The 14,203-nt window shown below is 40.1% G+C and overlaps 1 long non-coding RNA gene across 1 annotated transcript; it reads left to right on the top strand.

The window, feature by feature from the left end:
- Window positions 1–3,514: 3,514 nt before the first annotated feature.
- LOC143105807 (uncharacterized) lies at window positions 3,515–5,686 on the top strand. The gene is made up of 2 exons (XR_012983551.1): window positions 3,515–4,461; window positions 4,618–5,686. It is a non-coding gene; the product is annotated as an uncharacterized LOC143105807 (long non-coding RNA).
- The last annotated feature ends 8,517 nt before the right edge of the window (window positions 5,687–14,203 follow it).

Here is a 14,203-nt window from a genome sequence, read left to right on the forward strand (position 1 = left end):
TCGCTTAGCATGCAGCACAGCCGTAGTGAGTCACTAACAAGAGAACCAGCCATGCAACTTCAAGAATAGCGGCCCGAAGACATCTCGTGAGAATCATGAAACATTATGTGTCAGTAGATATTACATATCTTTGGAGATAGTTTTTGCTTGTTGTTAATCCTTCACCTCCACAACAAAAGCATTTTCATTGTGTACCGGGCGAACAAGCCACGAGAAGTAGGCTATTTACAATGGCAGAGTAAAAAATAAATACACCGTGACTCTAGAGGGAGCGCTACAGTAGCCAAAAATACCTGAACCTGCATAGTATACCTTTAATTGATAAATAGCATAGATTGTGTCTATGTTATGTTCATGTGAAGTAAACTGTGTCATTTAATTGGTAACTACTGCTTCTAAGTCTTTTCTACTCTTTTATACAAACAGGCCGGCATTCAGACTTACTTTTTGGTCTGTGGTATTATTATTTAACTACAAACTGTTCCTCTGAAACTAGCACCTGGTCCTAACTTATCTACTGCTCGTAGTAAGTGATACAAATGCAATTAAACAAATGCTTCTTACTAATGAAGTTATGTTAAGTAAGCATTAACAAATGAGTATTAGGACATGACTTTACTTGGGGGTACACAAAAGTGGTAGGTAATGATGAACTCCAATTGAACAAATGTTTATTACTGGTGAAGTTATGTTAAGTAAGCATTAACAAATGAGTATCAGGACATGACTTTACTTGGGGGTACACAAAAGTGGTAGGTAATGATGAACTCCAATTTAAGAAATGTTTATAACAAATGAGTATCAGGACATGACTTTACTTGGGGGTACACAAAAGTGGTAGGTAATGATGGACTCCAATTGAACAAATGTTTATTACTGGTGAAGTTATGTTAAATAAGCATTAAAGGAGAATTCCGGTGTGATTTTGACCTAAAGTGTTTTGAAACATGATACCGAGTGTGAACGTATGTCTCATAGCCCATCTCGGCTTGTCCCCTGCACTCCGAAATCTGGCGCTAGTTATATTAAAATAATTCCGTGGAAATGCATGGATTCCAATTGCTGCTACTGGAAGAAACTGTAATCCATGCATTTCCACAGAATTATTTTTGGAATCTGATCCCTTATTATACCTGTTCATTCTTACTCGTCGCTCGACTTATCGTGACTAAATTCAAGATGGCTGCAAACGCTAAACTTCGTGAAGATACTGTCTGTATAAATCGTCTTGTAAGTAAACTACCAGTGCTTTTTCAAAGTTCTCAATGTCTCGTTTTAAATGTCAGGGCCCTCGAAAGTCTACCAATGAAGTGTGGAGATACATTGAGCCTCGTAAATGGTGTAAAACAGTGATTTATTTGCATGGCTATGCCGATGCCGAGGCACCACCATTGACCGCCTTGTTGGTAGCATCGGCTAACTAGCGCCAGATTTCGGAGTGCAGGCGAAGATGGGCTATGAGACATACGTTCACACTCGGTATCATGTTTCAAAACACTTTAGGTCAAAATCACACCGGAATTCTCCTTTAAAGGAACCGTATGTAAGATTGTGGCCAAAAAGGGGTACTACAATCACTTTCAAATTACTGTAGAGCGGTGTATCCCCTTCCCCTCTGACTGGCAGAGTTGGCAACCGGATGACGAAACACTACTGACTTTGTGATTAGTAGATAGGTGGAGGGTGGCACATTAGGCCAAAACACAACATGACAACATCAACATCAGTTGAGGGCTGCAACTTCACTTTTTAAATGACAATATCCTGGCCAGACTACTGTTGTCAGTGATATAAGTATTTGAAATGAACATGATTTCTTAATGTCTAGTGACATATCAGGGCAATTTTATGATTAATTGAAATACATTTTTTACATACAGTTCCTTTAACAAATATGAGTATCAGTTGGCACACAGTATGCCAATGACATAAGTGAGGTAATTATGACCGCCGCTAGCGAAGCTAGCGAAGCGGTCATATAGGGATTGTCAAATTTTTTTTTTTTTTTTTTTTTCCCGTCATCTACTTCCTGAAATTTTGGTCAACGATACCCGGGGCACCGAAACACCGGGGCACATGAAATTTGGTGGGTATGTAGCCCCACTAGACTTTTACGGAACATTTTTGTTTGGTCCCCGGGGGCCACTCCCCCTCCGCGCTGGGCCCCCCGAAACCCAAAAAATGCAGTTTTTCCTAAATAACTACCTGAACCGTGGCACCAAGGATGAAGAAATTTTTATGGTATGTTGGTCTCAAGGGCCCACATCAACCTAGCCCATAATCACTCATTTGTGATTTGCACCCCCCCGGTAAAAAATGAAAATGCAATATCATTCTGCTTTAATCGCCCCTCTCTTCAGTAAAGACGTTCAGAACTGCACCAAATTTATGTGTATGATTAACCTGACATTCTCTGGGGGTATGCCAAGTTTCGTAGAATTTCATCCATGGGGGGGTCTAAAAAATTAAGTTATGTGTACATTTAGTGACTGTACACTCATTGGCCTGTAGATGGTGGTGCACACATATACACATGCACACACACACACACAGGCAGCCACATACTATCGGTATTCGAACGGCCGATACATAATTACAAATTCAGTAGGATTAAAAGAAAGCCAAAATAAATATTCATCATCATCATCAGGGCTGCATTTCCAGTATTGGCGATAAGTAGTCGTTTATCCACTAGATGGCGCATCGTTGCAGTGAGACGTAATTTTGTTGGAAGTTAATCTAAAGTGGGTTGGAAAGACACTACGCTTCCTACAAGGACAAGACTGTAGGCTACAGTAGTTTACCGCAGAGAACATCTAAGGGTAGGATGCTTGTTTTTTACTGCAGGCTACGTTAATCCTATCAATAGCAGAACGTAGGTAAAATAATGTTACCGTTAGCATGGTTGAGTGATGGAGGCCAATTTGATTATTGATGTATTTGTAGAAAACCATAAATGCATTTATAGGCTACCAAGCAAATCGATAACAGCACTAATTGTATCTTTCGACTGTCATCTCATTTGCTTATGACCATAACATAGGCTACTAACAGGAGCTAACTGAGTTAGCCACAACACGTTCGCTACGTGATGTTTTTTTCATGGAAAATATATAGGCTACCTGAAAGATAACCTGTCTATGATGCATCCTAAACACCGGGCTGGGACATTTCTGCTCAAGGTCTCAAAAAGCATCTGAGTCAACGTTCATTCCCAAACACCCATATAGGCTACTTCAATCCTCTATTTTCAAAGGTGATTCAAGTAAGGAAGAGCATGGCTCAAAGTAAAGTAACTGAAACTACATAAATTCGTCAAAGTGAATAATTTGTGTCAACTCGCCGCAATGTAGATTTATTAACGCGCCCGTGATGATCTACATCTCCATTTAAACCAGATGTTTTACAGCGCACGTTGAGATGTATTCAGTGCAGGGCTGTACCTACACATATTTGTTGCACGTGCTACAAAAATCATTCTTTGCGATGGATGATTTAGTACCAACCAGAGCCATAGAGAGAAAGAGTTGCGACACTCCCATTGGACTCCGTTGTACGCTTTTTGCCGCCTACTTCCTGGGTATGCAGCCTCACGTAGTTCCAAAAAGCCATTCTATGGCGTTGGACATCATTCACTTCCATTGCTGACTGTCGAGTAACTTCTGAGATAAGTTGATTAAATAGCTACCTGTTTTGAATTGTCAAGTATCTATATTGTAGCATAGGCCCTTTATGATGCATATACTGATCTTTTGTTGTATGTACACAGCGTAATTATATATATATATTTTATCTTGGTAGACGACCGATTGCCTGCTAGTTTGTTAGCTTGACTTGCCTTCTGTGAAGGTAACGTTATATCCAGGGGTAATTTGATTAAATAGCTACCTCTTTTGAACTGTCAACTGTTTATATTTTATCAGAGGCCCTTTATGATGCAAATACTGATCTTTATTTGTATGTACACAGCGTAATTATATATATGTTTTATCTTGGTAGACCACCGATTGCCTGCTAGTTTGTTAGCTTGACTTCGCCCTCTGTAAAGGTAACGTTAACGTTATATCCAGGCGTAAATTCATTAAATAGCTACCTCTTTTGAATTGTCAACTCTGTATATTATATAAATAGGCCCTTTATGGTGCATATGCTTATATTTATTTGTATGTGCACAGTGCAATTTATATATATTTTCTTAACTTGGTAGACAACCGATTTTCAGTCATTGCCTGCTACTTAGTTATCAATTTTGCGAGCTGTGAAGAAGGTAGCTATCGCTACACCAAAAATTACGAAGTTCAGTAGTGAATCTCTGACATATTTTATTTAGTAAATTATTGATGTTAGATTACTAGGATCATTAAGGTTGATTAAGGACGTTTTTTTTAGGTTGTATCTGCTGAACCTGGCGGTGTTAGCTAGTCAGCTGAGTACTGTGTATCTGATGCTAGTAGAAATAAGGTTTGTTTAATTACACCCTTGAAAGGGCTGTTGGATTGCATGTAGGAATACAAATTATTTTACACAAAAAATGATCATAAGCCATAATGAGCTTTAAAATGTTTATTACTCAGACAGTAGTGTGACTAATTTGTTTCCCAAACACTGCTGCTGCAGGCGGCTGCTGCTGGAGGCGATGACTGCTTGAGCTGGCTGGTGTTGGCGAAGGATGGTGATGGCGGCTGCTGCTGGTAATGGTGGCGGCTGCAGGTAATGTTGGCTGTTGCTGCAGGTGGCGGCTGCTGCTGGTAGCTGCTACTGCTGGTGGCGGCTGCTACTACTGGCGGCTGCTGCTGGTGGCGGCTACTGGTGGCGGCTGTTGCTGGTGGTGGCTGCTGCTGCTGGTGCCGGCTGCTGGTAATGGTGGCTGGTGCTGGCCATGGCTGCTGGTGGTGTCTGCAGGTAGTGGCTGCTGGTGGCGATTGCTGACGGTGTGCCGGGAATGGAGAGGCCGAATACATCCAAGGATCCTCCCTCCCTCTCTCTCCTCAACCACTTTTGAATTTGCTCAGGGCTATTATAAGTGTGGTAAAGTATAGTATATTTGCGACGTTATATGTTGTGAATGGTTTGCCCTATATATAGTGTTACCTGCTGTGTCCATTGTTGAATCTATTGTCGCCCTATTTCGCTTCATCTGCTTTTTAGTGTACAGGACACAGATGAAGAGGATGTTAGTATGCGTTGTCGAGAGGAACTGCCCTACAGTGACTGGCCATAGTGCATAGTGGAACTCCACAGGTGTGAGCCTGATGTATGCAAGAGAAAGTATTTTCTAGGCAGTCCTGAGTGAACTGGCTTGTTAGAATATATTTGTGCCCCTGTCTCAACAGATCTTGCTGGACCACCAGTATCGTTGTTGTGGCCACTGTACGTATGTTTGTTGATATTATTCATGCTTGTTCCTTGTTCATGCTTGTTCTCATTTTTTTTGGTTCCACACTGTTCATTTTTATCTTATGCCAGGTACCTTTATTATGAATGTTGTCCTTCCTTTCAGCCCTGATGCACTCTGAAGCCTGATGTATGTGGAGGATTTTTTTTTAATGTATTAATCACTTATAATATTCCTCCCTGTTCCTTCACTTTGTTCTTGTTTTTCCAGTTAGATACACACATTTACACACACACACACATCTTGTTGTCTCACTCAGTATTTTTTATTAAACAATATTTGATTCATTCATCCAAGCTTAATGAGTTGTTATTCTTTAATATATTTGATTCTTTGTGCATGGCTTAGTATTAAAATTATCATGGTTGTGTGGTCAACTCCTGCCTCATCAGAAAAAGTGGGTGTAAATGCTGAATGGACTGTTCTTTCTCAAAAAAGCAAAAAGGTACAACGGAGTCCAATGGGAGTGTCACCTGTCACTGTTCTCTATCACTCTCTCTGCAGCTAACCTTACTCTTACTCTGTGCATTAACCCAGAGCCGTAGAGAAAAATCTTAATAGCTCTGCACTTACCTATAGACCCAAACATATAAGCATAATGCTTTTGATAATATGTGAATGGCTTAATCTTAAAATTATATTCTTAGTCTTAACATGATCATGTTTCACGTTGTGGTCTGGGGGTGACCACTTATCAGAAGTGAGCTAGCTGCTAGGCGAATGCTGAATGGACCACGGCAGACCTAACGCTACCACGAAGGTAAGCTAATGGCTGAATCGGAATTTATAAGCAAAATCACGGTAATCAATAATACAGCCCAGTTGCGATAAAATGAAAATCATGAGACATCTGTCATCACATGAATGATATGGAAAAGAAAACTTAAGTTAGAGCCGTTCTAGCCTGTACTTCTGTCCATGCGAACATGAACATAAGCTTTTCCCTCCAAAAATGTAAAACGTATCTAAGTAATATACAGCTTTTTCATTGTCACCCTGCCTCTCAAAATGCAAAACTGACATTAACAAATATGTAATCATGCAATAACAGCTGAAAAAGTAGTAGGGTGTATGTTTATATATATATATTTACCGTTAAATAACGCAATCGCTGCTGTCTGTCCCATAGAAGAACATGACAGCCAGCGTATGTTTTGGAACTATAGCGGTTTACACGAACCACGTGACTGCACTGGCGGTGACATCAAAGAGTGTCGCAACTCTTTCTCTCTATGGCTCTGGTACCAACGTTACACCGGTCAGATACAGTTTTGCCTATGGCTATTCCGTGAGACTGAGGCGCTTTTTGTTTGCTCGAAGTGCGTGTTTAGGGTGTGAGAGGGGAGTCGATGTGCTTTGATTCCAGCTTGGTAGTTGTAGTCTATGCGATTAAAAAACACGTGTGTGTGAAGTATCCAAACAATGATAACGCTTTCATTATGGCTGCTTTAGCCACAGACCTTGAGCTACTGTACAGTGGGTTGGGTTCCATTTGTGCCAACTGCAAGTGGGCCAAGTGTCCACTTCATTCGCCCTTTCCGTGATTCACACAGCTACGTGAAATGTATTACTACTGATATGCAAAACTATTAACTTTTCGCCAAGAGGTGGCAGCTTGATACTGTAAGGTGTAAGCCATTGGTTCCAAAGGAGATTTTATTTGGGTCGCCAGCATAGCCTAGTGACAATTTGTGTTGTGTAATAGGCCTAGCATAGGGCCTACCTTATATAGCAAATAGTTTGTTAACAGTCACGGTTTTGTCATAACTCCCTCTATGCATTTTTGCATTTAGAATAGCTCTAAAACCGGGAGGCGAACACGTCGCAGGGGGGGCGCCAGTGCGTGGATATCTCAATCACAAAATTAAACAATATTTCTATCGGGCGCCTACCATGGACTAGACTGGGTGAAAATCAAAAGATTGTGTCAAAAGATTGAGCTTAACCATGGACCTCATAGTTGCAAAATGCAAGGGAACATGAATCAGCATATTATTTGCACAAACAATAACGGACAGTAGCTATTCAACTTTGCCCGTTAAAATGTGTATGAGCAGTCTCACAACGCATTTCATGAAGGCCCTTTCGGACAGTTATTTGCACCACTGGGTAAAACGGCATTTTGTTTTAGACTACTGGTATTTAATTTGTGCATTGACAATAAAGCTGAATATCATTTGAACTAGATGACTAAACTTATGCATATGTAGAAGAAGAAACATTCACAAAAATCCATGACATGACCTCTCTTCTTGATAGCTATTGAAAACTGCATGGAACTGACAGGGATAGTTTTGTTTAATAATAAATAAATAAATTATGCTGCTACTTTCTGCTTTTCCCAAATACAATGTAGCCTACAGGTGTACCTTTCATCAGTCCAGTTGCAATGGGTGGACTGTGATGAACTGCCCTACTTGTGATTGTTTAGAGATTTTAAAGGTTTTATAACAATGCTACAGATTTTTTGGCCCAGAAACAAATCTATTCACCTACTTTGGCTACTTTGTGTGCGGAATGTGTGCAAACACACATTCCAAACAAGCATACACAAAAGTTTCAAGAGTGGGGGATGGAGTAGAAGATGGAGACAAATTCATTAATATGATTTATTTTCGTGGAATGGATGTGCAGGATTGAGCGGCGGTCATATTTTGTACCGCTATGCGGTACATCTAGTTTACCTAGTAACCATCCAAAATAAGATTCTATTAATGAGGAAAAGGATATTTGTTAATCCTTAAGTAATGTTGAAACATACTTAATACTGATTAATTAAGTGTTTGTTAATGCTTAAAGGAACACGCCACCCAATGTCAGTAGTAATATATGTTCTTACCTTAACTTTCACGAGTTGAGTCATACTTCTCCCGTGTCCGTACGTGCACTCAAACGCTCTGGTGCGCGGCTGGACTGTGTTAGCATGTTGCTATGCTAGCGGGCTTTGACGGCAACTAAGCGTAGAAGTAATCAAAAACATCCACGTTTTACCGACTTAAATACAGTTGCACGAGTAGTTGATAGAAATGCTACGGCCACGCAACGTGAAACGTGGCGATTTTCCAAGCGAATAAACCGGAGAACTACAATGTGTGGCGCAATAGCACTTGGGAGTACTTCGACCTAGCGTAGTAGTATTGTTAACACCTAATTGTAGATCGATCCTATCCACCACAGAGTTTAGAATCCATGCTGGATCGACCCTCAGCCTCTCCCTCCCCTCTGAGCGAGAGAGAGGCACACACACTAGAGATGCGCTGATGGGCTAGGCCTATTATTTCAACCATAACTGCATAGCAAAACTTATCATCCATCAGCCATCCATCAACACCAAAGTTTTTTGACCAATTTTCGAAACGGCACCCGCCCACCATCCGCTGGTTGTTTTAATGTAGGGGAGAACTGGTACAATTGTAACAGCGGTACAAATGTAACAGTGTTTTATTCTCAAGATATGGTGTAGCTACGGAAACGTAAACAGACACATATCATGTAATTATGTATAATCTTACAGCCATCCAAATATGAATGGTCTACTATAAATACGACCAGAGATATTAAGCAAAAAGGTGCAAAATTCAAGCATCGCGATTTTTTATTTATTTTTAACCGCAACTGTTTGTTTAAGTTTGCTTTGTGAAATTTGAGCGTGTGGACTTCAATCACATGTCATTCATATCTTCAGTCCCTCTGTTTCAAGTTAACATGAGTCCTATTTGATTTATGTAGTCACAGCACATGCAATTAAATGAAAATAAAAACATGACCTGTGCGGGTCAGTTGTAACACCAGTCTCTATGGCAAAATGAACTGATTTTATCGCGAATGCACGAACATTCTCATTGCGAGTTATGGATTATGATTTTTGTGCCGCCATCACCCAATTAAAGTTAACACAGCAACTTGAAATATCACTGTTGGACCAAATGCTTCAGACATGTAAGAAATAAGCAGTTTATCAACTATATTTACTGGTTTTATCAAGTGGATATGGCCAAAATAAGCATATTTAAAGGTTATTGTGAGCTATAACACCGTAATATGGTCTGCAATGGCTAATCAATAATGCAATAAATTAGCTTTAACAGTCATACATTTGGACTTTTTTTCTTGATTTTATATGAAAACAGATGCTCTTTGTTTAACCCAGCACTGTTTTGTGTTAAAATATGTTATAGGATTCACGATTTTAGCACTGTTACATTCATGACGCTACTGTTACAACTGTACCGCACTTTTTTATGGCTGTTAAGTTAAATTATTGACAAACTATAACATCTTTTTTAAATTCTGTTTCAACTTTCATGGAGTAGACATGTACGACTCTGTTCTGGTCAAATTTCACAACTCTCAAGTCTATCGTCTTTGTGTAAATCGAGTTTGAATTGGAAAAATAAAAAAGTGTTACAATTGTGCCGGTTCTCCATAGGCCTATATATATATATGGGTGATGCAGCGCTGCTGACGTGAGGCTAGAAAGCCCTTGCCTGTTCTAGGAAGACTGATCCAATGCAGCAAATATATTAAAAGGCTAAAGTCGTACATTGGCTATGTTGTAGTCTATCCCCAGAATATCAGCAGCAAACTCAGTCTCTGTCTCGCAAAACAGTCTCCAAATAAAACGCACATCGGCCTGTTGCCTTTTCTGCCAGCTTGTGAAAATATATCGTCCAAAATGCTTGATTGCATTGCATTCTCCACATTTTTAGCTACATTTTCATGTACCACATCAGCATTTTTGTTCAGTGAATCTTTTGTAAATTGCTTTACAATTACCGTCGGGCCTATAGGCCTATTGCCTGGCTTGCCTCAGCTTCGTCACGTCCTTTTACAATTTTATCATTGTAATAAAAAACGCAATTTGCCACATAATTTCAACATGCTCCTGGCCTACTAATTAATGCCTATTGTACTTTATTTTTTGCAAAAAGAAAGAAATCCTTGATAAAATAACAAGTCATTCACATTATAGGCTACTTTACACACTGTTATGTCAGGGTGACTGAAAGCCTGTTCTGACTGCACGAGCGCGTCTTTTTCAGACAGACAGCGCAATTCATTTTAAAGCAATTTACAAAAGATTTACTGAACAAAAATGCTGATGTGGTACATGAAAATGTAGCTAAAAATGTGGAGAATGCAATGCAATCAAGCATTTTGGACGATATATTGTCACAAGCTGGCATATAGGCAACAGGCCGATGTGCGTTTTATTTGGAGACTGTTTTGCGAGACAGAGACTGAGTTTGCTGCTGATATTCTGGGGATAGGCTACAACATAGCCAATGTACGACTTTAGCCTTTTAATATATTTGCTGCATTGGATCAGTCTTCCTAGAACAGGCAAGGGCTTTCTAGCCTCACGTCAGCAGCGCTGCATCACCCCCTACATTAAAACAACCAGCGGATGGTGGGCGGGTGCCGTTTCGAAAATTGGTCAAAAAACTTTGGTGTTGATGGATGGCTGATGGATGATAAGTTTTGCTATGCAGTTATGGTTGAAATAATAGCCCATCAGCGCATCTCTAGTGTGTGTGCCTCTCTCTCGCTCAGAGGGGAGGGAGAGGCTGAGGGTCGATCCAGCATGGATTCTAAACTCTGTGGTGGATAGGATCTACAATTAGGTGTTAACAATACTACTACGCTAGGTCGAAGTACTCCCAAGTGCTATTGCGCCACACATTGTAGTTCTCCGGTTTATTCGCTTGGAAAATCGCCACGTTTCATGTTGCGTGGCCGTAGCATTTCTATCAACTACTCGTGCAACTGTATTTAAGTCGGTAAAACGTGGATGTTTTTGATTACTTCTACGCTTAGTAGCCCGCTAGCATAGCAACATGCTAACACAGTCCAGCCGCGCACCAGAGCGTTTGAGTGCACGTACGGACACGGGAGAGGTATGACTCAACTCGTGAAAGTTAAGGTAAGAACATATATTACTACTGACATTGGGTGGCGTGTTCCTTTAACTAATGCTTAATTGTGTACCCTTATTGTAAAGTGTTACCAGATAAGCATTTATCAATAATTCTTGCATGTTTCTAATACAGCAGGCACACATTGTACAACATGGTATTACAAGAGAGCTGGGCATGCACAGTCAGACACTCAGACAATGCAATGTAGACAATTACAATATATAACATATACACTTATACACACACACACACACCCATATATAAAAACAAAGACATTTCTAAGTGACTCCAAACTTTTGAACGGTAGTGTGTCACATGCACACACTACCGTTCAAAAGTTTGGAGTCACTTAGAAATGTCCTTGTTTTTATCATTCATTTTGTAAATGACTGTTGTAGAAAGAAATGGCTGTTCTGTAATGCAATATCTACATAAGTATACAGATGCCCATTATCAGCAACCATTCATCCAATGTTCCAACATTCTGTTTCTTAATCTGATATAATTTTAAAAAGGATAACTGAGAAAACATTGGAGAACCCTTTTGCAATTATGGAAGCACATAATGTAATCTGAAAACTGCTGCCCTGATTAAAAAAAACTATGCAATCTCAGCTGGTATTCGGTCTATAATGGAGTGGAATGGAAATTTCTAAGTGATCCCAAACTCTTGAACGGCAGTGTATTATATAAAATTAAATATCTATTTTTTTTTTTTTTCAATTTCATCTAATCTTTCCTAACGATCCACTACCTGCCTGCCCCATAAACAGGCCGTCAAAAAAACGAGTCTCTGTAGGCAGCCTAGGCTCCGAGATCTGTACACAAAAACAATTGCTACCAATAATTGCTACCAACAACAACCAACAACCGACAAGATGCGCGTTTAGGAGAGTTTCAATTGCAGGGGGGGGGGTGGAGTAGCGGGCTAGCTCTCTGTTTTGTTTGAACAGCAACAGAAGTAACGTTACCCCGCTATCGCTCTTTAATTATGCCATGTTTTTTATTGTCGGTGGTATGTTCCTTTGGCAGAGTCTAGGTGCACAGATTATGTTACTGTTATTGTTATTTTTCTGCTAATGATATGTTATGATTTCAATTACAAACTTTTGCAGGTTTTTTTATTTAGTTTGTGCAGTTGCGCTGGAGGTGCAAGAAGGGGCGTGTGCTTCTGGGTACCCCAATTGGCTGATTAGCCTAATAAGGAGTAGGCCTGTTTTTTCAATTAGGGGAGGTCACCTGATCACTTTAAATCCTTGTGGAGGGAGAAGGTGAGGCTTCTGGATTGCACATGTTGTGCGTACCTGACACTACTGTGAGTGTTGGAAGATTGTGCGGTTATATATAGTCAAATGTGCGTTTCTTTGTATTTTATCTAGTCTATGTGTTAATATTGGTTACTTTTCACGGGTGTTTCCGGATTATATCCGCTGATTCAATAAACCTATTTTACATAAAAACCTGTCTGCTTCTCTTGGACCTTGAGGCTACATTATCACATGGCTATATATACTTATTGTGTTGGTCATTGCAGGGGACTGGGGTGGTGATGACCAGAGGAGGAAAATCCCTGTCTTCTTTGTCATTACAAGGGTTGAAGAATGGGTAGATTGTATTATTGAAATGGACATGTTTGAATGAATAGAGCAGATCCCAGGGTTCTGCATTATAAAAGGAGACTAACCCTGCCTCATAATCCACAAACACCCCAACCCTGTCAATCTTATTAAATGGGTAGCGAGGAGCAGAGGGACCTGCTAACACCTTATAACTAGCATCCCTCATCCATATTGCCCAGTAACCAAGCTCAGGAGTTAGAGAGATTTTCATTTTCCTCTCAATGGATTCTCTTGCAACTCCTAAAGACCATTTACTTCCCCTGACCTGAACCTCATAGTAAAACCTTCCAGAAGAGAAGCCCTGTTTACCCAGTACAATAGAGGTAGTATTAAACCTTCTTGGGTTGTCAGGACGATTCTGTCTAGTGTTGCTATATTTCACTTGTTTCCGATCTGCAGGATGAGATAATAATATGCCGTATCAGGGTCCAGCGTCACTTCCAAGAGAGGAGGGCATGTAGAAAACATGCCAATAAGGTTAAACATCTACATCTCTAGGCCTCAATCCTAAACTACACAACAGCTTACATAACACATATTATGCACCACCAATAAAATATTCTCATAGTAAAAGACATATAGTACCTGCATGTTCTTTAATGTCCATTTCTGGCAACAAGAGAGAAAGGTCAAGAGTGTAACTCATCCTCTCCACTATATAATTAAACAACAGCCCTGAGGCAAAGATATGAGAAATAAACAATAATGTGTAAAGTTGAGAACTGATTAGACTTACTAACCTAGTTTACAAAGGCGTAACTGTATATTTTCTTTCTCTTCAGCTGTGAAGTTGTGACTGGTCTGTAACTGGGAATGCTGTGTCTTCACCTGGCTGTACTGGTCATGTAGTCGGTCCATCTCTTTGGTGAAGTTGGTCTCTTGCTCTGCTTTCTCAGTCTTCAGATTGCTGTACTCCTCCTCCCACTGGTCTCTCTCTGCTGTGTTCTTGACAGTCAGTCCAACGATGACCAGCAGCAGCACAACACACAGTATCGCCAGAAGCCCCAGCGCCAGCTTGGACCAGACTGAGGAAAAAACACTTTTGTTTTATTTTTTCTCATGCTAAGATATAGTCATTTATGGTAAAATTGCTCTCCATGATATATAGACCCTTTCAACTGCATAAACAGACGTGTGTTCCCAAGGCATTTCCTGTGGTATAGAAACAATATTAAGTATCAAGTTCAAGTACCGGTATTGGTTTTGAACGTTTCTCTGGGTACAGATTGAAAGGGTCTATAAGCATCAATAAAGCAACTTTAGTGTTAACA

The sequence above is a fragment of the Alosa pseudoharengus genome, unplaced genomic scaffold (genome assembly GCF_046254945.1).
Source record: "Alosa pseudoharengus isolate Yale_2024_CS ecotype anadromous, Long Island Sound unplaced genomic scaffold, YU_APseudo_1.1 YU_APseudo_1.1_scf_6, whole genome shotgun sequence".
In the NCBI taxonomy this organism is placed as follows: Eukaryota; Metazoa; Chordata; class Actinopteri; order Clupeiformes; family Clupeidae; genus Alosa; species Alosa pseudoharengus.